Source organism: Spinacia oleracea, chromosome 5 (genome assembly GCF_020520425.1).
Source record: "Spinacia oleracea cultivar Varoflay chromosome 5, BTI_SOV_V1, whole genome shotgun sequence".
Classification (NCBI taxonomy): domain Eukaryota; kingdom Viridiplantae; phylum Streptophyta; class Magnoliopsida; order Caryophyllales; family Amaranthaceae; genus Spinacia; species Spinacia oleracea.
The window spans coordinates 44,416,016-44,424,026 of NC_079491.1; the positions used below are offsets into that span (position 1 = coordinate 44,416,016).

Below are 8,011 nucleotides of genomic sequence, written 5' to 3' on the forward strand. Positions count from 1 at the left end.
ACTTAGTCGCCTGCTACCTACCCTCACATGGCATTACATCTGATTAAAATGATTCGGCCTTGTGCCCACTCGACGCAACTTCCATCTCTAAATTCTTCGCATGACTACGAACAAACGAAGAGGCTTATATCGCCTGCATACGATGAATGTCACACAACGGCGACAATAGAGGAACGCTTGTAAACATCAAACGACCGACTAAGATACAAAAATTGGCCATGACGCCTGTAAACGTCAAACGACGTACTAAGTTACGACAGTTGGCCATGACATTTGTAAACATCAGACGACATACTAAGATACAACAGTTGGTCATGACGCCTGTAAACATCAGACGACAGACTAAGATACAACAGTTAGTCATGACGCCTGTAAACATCAGACGACAGACTGAGATACAACAGTTGGCCATGACGCAGTAAACATCAAACGACAGACTAAGGTACAACAGTCGGCCGCGACGCCCGCAAATATCAAAAGACAGACGAAGATACAAAAGTTGTCCATGACGCCGGATACCTAACTAACGGCTATGTCTTAACATGTTTTCGCAAAGTTTTGTAAGAATTACATTATGTCGTCTTACGCTTGTTGAGAGAAACGATTCTTTCACAAGATGTCAGGTTTACATCTCATTAAGTTGAGGACACCAACATCGACATAAAGACACCAATATACGCGTGATGACATCGAGTGCTATCAGAAATCGTGGATGACACCAGGTGGTGACGTCATTGAACAAGGTTAAGTACGAAAGACGACGGACAAGCCGAAGACAGTGACAGATTAGCGTCGATAACAAACGAACATGGTGACAAGCTTTGAAGATTATTTTCCTAACTTCCGGCTTGCTACAATTAGGAAAATGGGGGCTATTGTTATGGGTCGTTTTGTATGACGTGAGATCGACGCATGAACGGGTCAACGTGAATCAGATCGTACCAGTTAGCTCCTACTTTTAGGGAGTCGTTGTGGCTGAGTCAAGGTCAAATCAGTTAGAGAAGGTCAAGGAAGCGGTTTAGAAGATCGTGGAATCAGTTGAGCAATTCAAGGAGCATTACTAGCACAACTATCTCAACAATACTAGACTTAGAGTTCTGTATAAATACCACCATCATCCAAGACCTAAAGGCATCGGATCCTCTCCGATCCCAAGATATTACTTCCCGTTATCTACCCTCCTGTGAGAAACCGTTCGAAGACCACCCAAACCACCTACGGTTAACTAATCATCTCCTACTTCTATTATCTTCCCCGTATCCAAGTGATCAGAAGAGAATAGCAAGCTTTCCTTCCCCTAACAACAAACGTACTGCCGTAATACGAAGCTCATCCACAACAAGCCCTCCCCAAGCATATCATCCACTCATGTATTCCCTTCGTACACCCTGTTATCTTTTACCTATGTTTTACTATTAGCATCGTTTACATACCCGCGAATAAACAATGTACTTGTATTCAACGAGGCTTTTCATGCCAATAACATAGTGGATTGGTGGACTCATTGCCACCCGCGGTTTTTATCCCTTTCGGGTTTTCCGCGTCACCATCTCTTGTCTCGTCTCTCTTTATTTTCCGTCATTTATTTCCTGTCATTTGCATAATTATTTTATCTAGTCGTCTATGTCCCAACCAAAGGCCGTCCATACGAAATTTGGCATAAACAGTTTTTATGCTAGATTCTTGATGTAAAATAGTGTTTTGTACTGGAGTGTTGATGTTTTACTTCTATAAATTGATGAGAAATGTTTAAATTACAGACTGGTGCTAAGTAAATTGTTCGTAGTGTACCATATTATGAGCATCCAAGTTGCGATTTTGCTTCTTAAGGCTAGGTTGTTTCAATGATTTTTGGAATTTGAAGAAATTTGGGGATTTTCTTGGAGGGCTACCACTGATGACTGGGTGTTGAACTTCCTGGGTCTTTTGAGCTACTGTGTATGTACAAGAATTGACTGATTTAGGGTTCTGTTAGTTGATATTTTCATGCTTATCTTTGTTGCAAAGTACTAAATAATTGCTACATTATTTGCTCAGTGAGTCAGTGATAAATTGATAATAATCATCAATTTTTCTCAAACAGAGAAGGAAATTTGTTTTCTTTTTCCTGCAATTGAATCCCTTTTCTTTCTTCTCCCTCCTCCAGTTTCGTGTATTTCCTCTTATCTAGCAAACTAGCCCACAACTCTCTTGTGATCCTCTTATCTTTCTTTCTCCTATATAATCTCCAACACGTGTCCAGTATTGCGTAATAGAACTATAATATGTATTCCTTTGCTTCCTTTATTTGCTGGGGGAGGGATAACAAAGGGGAAGAAAGATAGACAAGTATCAATTCTTTTGGTATTATTTATAAGAAACACCATCAATCAAGAGTTAACTATGAACCAAACATCTTGAGAATATCAATTTTAAGCAGAATTCATATGGGAGGTTGAGTGAACTTTATAAGGACCAATGTCATTTAATGAATATTTATTATGCAATGATATGTTTGGATGCAATTTCCATGCCATTCACGCAACTGAGGTCATTGTTGTTGTTTCTGCATGTCGTTCAGCAATTTGCTTCTTTTTGGAGTTCAGATTTTATACACGTGGTAGGTTTATTATTCTTGTTGTATGATGAAGCTAGCATCAACCTTTGGCCGAAGTACTTTCTAAGTGCTCTAATGATCATGACATGGTTACTTTTATATTTGGCCAACACCAGATGTTGGATAACTTATGATTAGGTAGATTAGCCATTCGTTTCTTGAAATCATTTGACACCAATTAATATCAATGTAAGAACTGAACCAGTACCTTTATGGGCGTTAAAAGCTATGTAGTTCTCCTTGGGTTCCTTCTATTATGTATTGATTCCTATAGGTGGAATGGGTATCTATACCTTCCTTTGCCGTGTGATATAGTTTGTGGTATTTACCTCCGTTTGAATGAGATACTTTCACTTTCTCGTCATTAGTAGTTAAGTTCCAAATCTTGCAACCAATAGTTTGGGACTAATGCACGTGAAGTTGAAAATTGCAGGTAGCAGCTGCAGTTGATGTTCAATACTTGGGCAACATCCTGGACTTTTAATGGTAGAGATGTTATCCATTTTTATTTTTATGGATGTATGCTAACTTTTGGATCACGGGAATATTGTTCGTAGTAGGAGGTAAAGCTTATTTTTCTTACATACAAATATACAATAATAGCTTGTCTTTTTTCACCCATAAAGAGTTTGTAGGGAAATAAGTCTAGATTAAGACCAATGAGGTCAATTAAGAAACAAATAAGTTCAGATATGGAACAAATTAAATTCAAATGACGACAAAAAATAAGTTTAGACAAGGGCTAGTTAGTTAGGACAAGATTGTTTAGGTAAAAAGATGAAACCCAAGTCTTGCAAGTTTCATTTGGTACTGGAAAATGAACAAACCTTAATTGGATTTCCTATCTTTCTACATGGTTTATTACACATGAACTTTGTACATGATAAACATAATACACTCCATAATTGAGGATGGACGCCGAGATAATAATAGGAAGTTAGGGGAACAATGTCGAAGCTAATATGAAGCAAGCGCAGGAAAAGCTTGAAAGTGATACACTCTTAAAGGCTAAAGGAGTAAAGGATCACAGAAGTTTAAAAAGATGTGTAGGTTGTTTCCATCATTGAGTTTATTTGCATGACACATTTATAATTTGACCAATGATAATTACCAACTAATAATAAAATATGCAAATTCTCTAATGCAGTAAAGTGTGTATTATCGCTATTATGAATCTATGGACGACGGACTAAATTTTGGCCCCTCATTTTATTTGAAAGTAATATAATCAGTCTTATTTAAACATTTTAATCTATGTTTGTTAAATCTAATAATTGGCTAACAATACTTTTTTTGTGTGGTAATTATGATATTTCAATGTCTTATTGTTAGAATTATTTGGTTAACTTGGTTTGGTGGGTTTTTAGAGTTTTCTCCACTCACTATCAAAAATACAAAAGATCAATTGGTATTATTTGCAAAAGAAGCGTTGATTGACTTGATTTTATGTATTTTCAATTATTAAGTTGTTTTTACTCTATGAATCTTTCAATAAAAGGTCGTGTGTTCAATCCATTTGGGTTACCTTTTTTTGGACCCACAAACAGTTACAATATAATCAATCCTTTTTGTACTCACTAGGCTTCTTTAACATAATTTTGATAATACATTTTGACATTAAAAAAGTTGACATAGAAGAGTTATCTTTAAGCTTGTTTCTGCACCCATGTGGCTGGCTGTTTACAACTTTACTGAAATTACGATCAACGAGAAGCTAAACCCTCTTTAGTTGAGCCAAAATTTGAATAATAAAAATAATTGTATCCACTTGTCAAATTGTTGAATTTGGGGAAAAGAATGCACCAATAAAAAGATGATAAGCAAAGCTTGAAATTAGGTGACTTTCTTTAATGGTAATGGAGAATAGGATGAGTAAATGGTGTAAATGTTGTTGAAAGTCAAATGAGGACCCTTGTTAATTTCAGAGACTCGAATTCAGATACTGGAGGAGTGGTAGCTGGTATTGGACTTCCCAATGGCATTACATTGAATTAGTAAGAGAAAATGTACGTACAAGTAATGATGAATAAACCATTACTTACAAACCCATGCAGGATGTGTTCTGAAGAAATACTTACAAGTCGAAGTCGAAGTCGAAGTCGAATCTAACCTACACATGAAAAACTGATTATTTTTGAATACTTGTCTCATACGTAGGAACAAAAAAGACAACTAAAAGTGAAAAGTAGCATGAGTGTAATTTTCCATTGGTTTAGTATTTTGGTGTTGTAAACGATTGATCTTTCCGGCTACTGTTTTTCGTTGACCAGCTGAGGCAAGCAGCAATGCCACAGCAACACTAAACATGACAAGCATACATACAAGTAGCAGATAAGTCCGACCTCCTGTACTTTGTACTTGCCAAAGAAGAGTACACCTACACCCCAGAAGGTGCTCACTAGGGGAAGAGCCTGAAATAAAATTAAAAATTAAAATTTAAAGGGATCCATGACGTTGTTGATCAAAATATTCACATTAGAATTTTTGTGATTCTTCAGTATAAAAATTCTTTACCTTTGTGCATGTGCATGTGTATCTTGTTTGAAATATCCTACTGTTACTGTATTTGATTTTATAGGATAATAAATGAAAGAAACTCACATATAACATCTTATCCTCCTAAAGGGGAAAAACTGAATTACTAACCTGAACTGCTTCAGCAGCTGCATAGCCAGCAGCCTGGCCGCCAAGACCATTTCCAAAGCCACAAAGCAACCCTAAAGCTTCTACCATTTCATTTCCATCTCTAAGGTATTCTTTAAGAGATGATTTAGGCAAGTTCATGAGAGGATAGTACAAAAAGGCCAGCGAGAAGTAAAAGAAAGCTGTATATATGACCAAATGAGGAACCAGTACCTTCAAAAAGAAAAAGTGCCATTAATCATTTGTTGCCAGGTTAAATGCGCTTTGCTTTCGCCAACCACCTATATATATCCATTCACAAGTCCAGACTTTAGATATCCATCAATTCATTACCCGATTTTTGATTTTTTGATAAAATACCTTCACCTTGTTATGAGTTTGAGTTTACGACTGACTTATGATTCTCATGCCTAGTTACTTTAATGCGGTCTGGCACCCATTTTCATTTTCTTCACTAATCATTAGCTGCAATTAACCTAACCGACAATTTCATCAGTAGCACTCATAAAAAATAAAAATGTGCATCTCGTCTTTTAAACTATGACAATCATAAGTTAATTTCCTTATTATCTTACATAACATAAGCATTCTATGATTCCATTATGATGCAAATTTAATTGTTTGTTTTACTATTAACTACTGGTTCAATGAATATATTAAAATCAAAGTAAGAGCTGGTTTGGTTTTCATCTGCGATTATAAAATCAGCCTTTTTAGCTTCTTCAGCACAAACATTATCAACATCTACATTCTCCATGATATCTATACATTTTTGTACCACATGTTAGAATATATCACAACAATTAATGCAATTGCAAGACTTGAGATTAGTTACCTTTTGCAGATGCCAGTTGCAGTTGCAGTTGCAATCTCGGGCACTCTGCAAAGGGTGGGTTTATTGAACCATAATTGAGGAAATAAATTAAGGGAGGAACATAAAGAAAAGCTTCCGCTCACAGCATTTCGGAAACTCAATTAGCATAGCATACTTTTTCGTTTCTTTTAGATTCTCGTGAAAACTGCCAAGCTTTTCCACATTATCAGTTGCATTAGAGGACTGGACATCAGACCCAAGCAATACAGCTTGCTACCCATGGGATGGGAACAGAGTGCTTGCTTTGTTTATTTTGTCGTCCAAGAAATAGTTCAAAGTTGTGTCTAGTACAATTGAATCTATCTCTTAGATTCTAGCAATTAATAAATAATTTACCTTTAATGATATGATACAAAGGAATTTTGGGTGTAAAACTAAATGAAAATATATCAATTTCAGTTTAAGTTTTTGGTTTTAAGAAAACAACAAACTAGTTTTGGTTTTATTTTAAGTTATTTACAAAACAAAAAATAAACACGATTTTACTTTAATTCTACAAAAAGAAAGTAAACCTCCTTGGCAATTACTCTAACCCCCGTGGCAGTTACTCACCATGTATTTTTTATTTTTTATTTTTTATTTTTTATTTTTATGACAAGGCCATACCATGTATCTTTTCACTTATTTCATCGGTCATCATTATTCTCGAATTTTCCTTCCCCCATCTTCAACTTGCCCAATTAATCTTCTTTCAAACCTTGTCTATTATTTGTGACTCCATTATACGGAGTACATGCACACAAACCCACCCAACAATTAGAAGTTAAATTATTTTTGGTAATTTGAGGAGCTTGATTTTTCCGCCATTAATAACCTATCAAAGCTTTTTTTTTTTTTGGATCTCCATCAATGTAGAAGATTAAATCTTCTTCTTATTTTCAATTTTCAATTAAACTCATGAAATCTAATTTCAAGAAAAAAAAAAAAAAAGAATAGAGCCAGAAACAAATGGGAAGGAAAGAGAATAGGAGAAAAGTGCAGAACAAGACAAGACTTTGGATGCTCTAGAAATTAACTCACTCTCGTCGGGAATTAGGGAGATCGCTTCAAGGTTCCCGTCATCTCCACTTTGTCTCCAGTAGAAGATCTTTTTCATCACCATCTCTCCACCTTGTCGTTCGTCGCTTGAGTTGCCCAGCCGATGAATGATTTGGCAACTGAGAAGGGGAGAGGCCGGGAAGATGACAGAGGAAAGAGATGACCAAGAACTCAATAAAAAAAAAAGGGTTCCAGTTAAGGAGTAGACAAACATTTTTAGTTTTTGATCCTTACACTAACATTCATATCTGATAATATGCTCATCATCATTATCTCCAGAAAAAGAAAAGAAGATCAAGTCAAGCATTCTAATGTTTTTAGGTAAAGGGTAAGTATCATTTATCCATCGAGGAATTGGTTTTTCTACTAGTTTTTGTAATAGACCCTCCAACTGCCATGAATGGCTCATGTTGGCCATTAGGATGGATGACTTGGGGAGTTCCCCGCCTATCAGTGTTAGGCATGTGAGGAAAGGCTTGTGGCCCATGTTGATTTCCTCCAAGGGGATAGTTACCGAAACTCATGCCATTCTTAGGGGGTGGTCTACTGGTCTTACAAGAAAAACCATTAGCAGTTGCTTTTGGTTAGGTATGTTTGTATTAGGAGCTTGATATGTCTGATAATACCCTCCAACGTTAGGATTTGTATTATCATTAGGAGGGAAATTTTGTTGCCCTGTCCTTTGTGGAGTGGGCTGGTCAAACCCCTGATATTGAGCAGGCATTTCGTAAGGAATTGGACGAAATGGATTATGCGTCATATCAAGATTTGAGGACACATCAGGTTGCTAGTTCGAATCCAACCCGTTCGGTAACCCTTCATTCCTTCTAGGATATCCCAAACCATCATCAACATCGGAT

The 8,011-nt window shown here is 36.4% G+C and overlaps 1 pseudogene; it reads right to left on the reverse strand.

The window, feature by feature from the left end:
• Positions 1-4,659: 4,659 nt before the first annotated feature.
• LOC110793608 (ureide permease 2-like) lies at positions 4,660-7,215 on the reverse strand (annotated as a pseudogene).
• Positions 7,216-8,011: the final 796 nt, after the last annotated feature.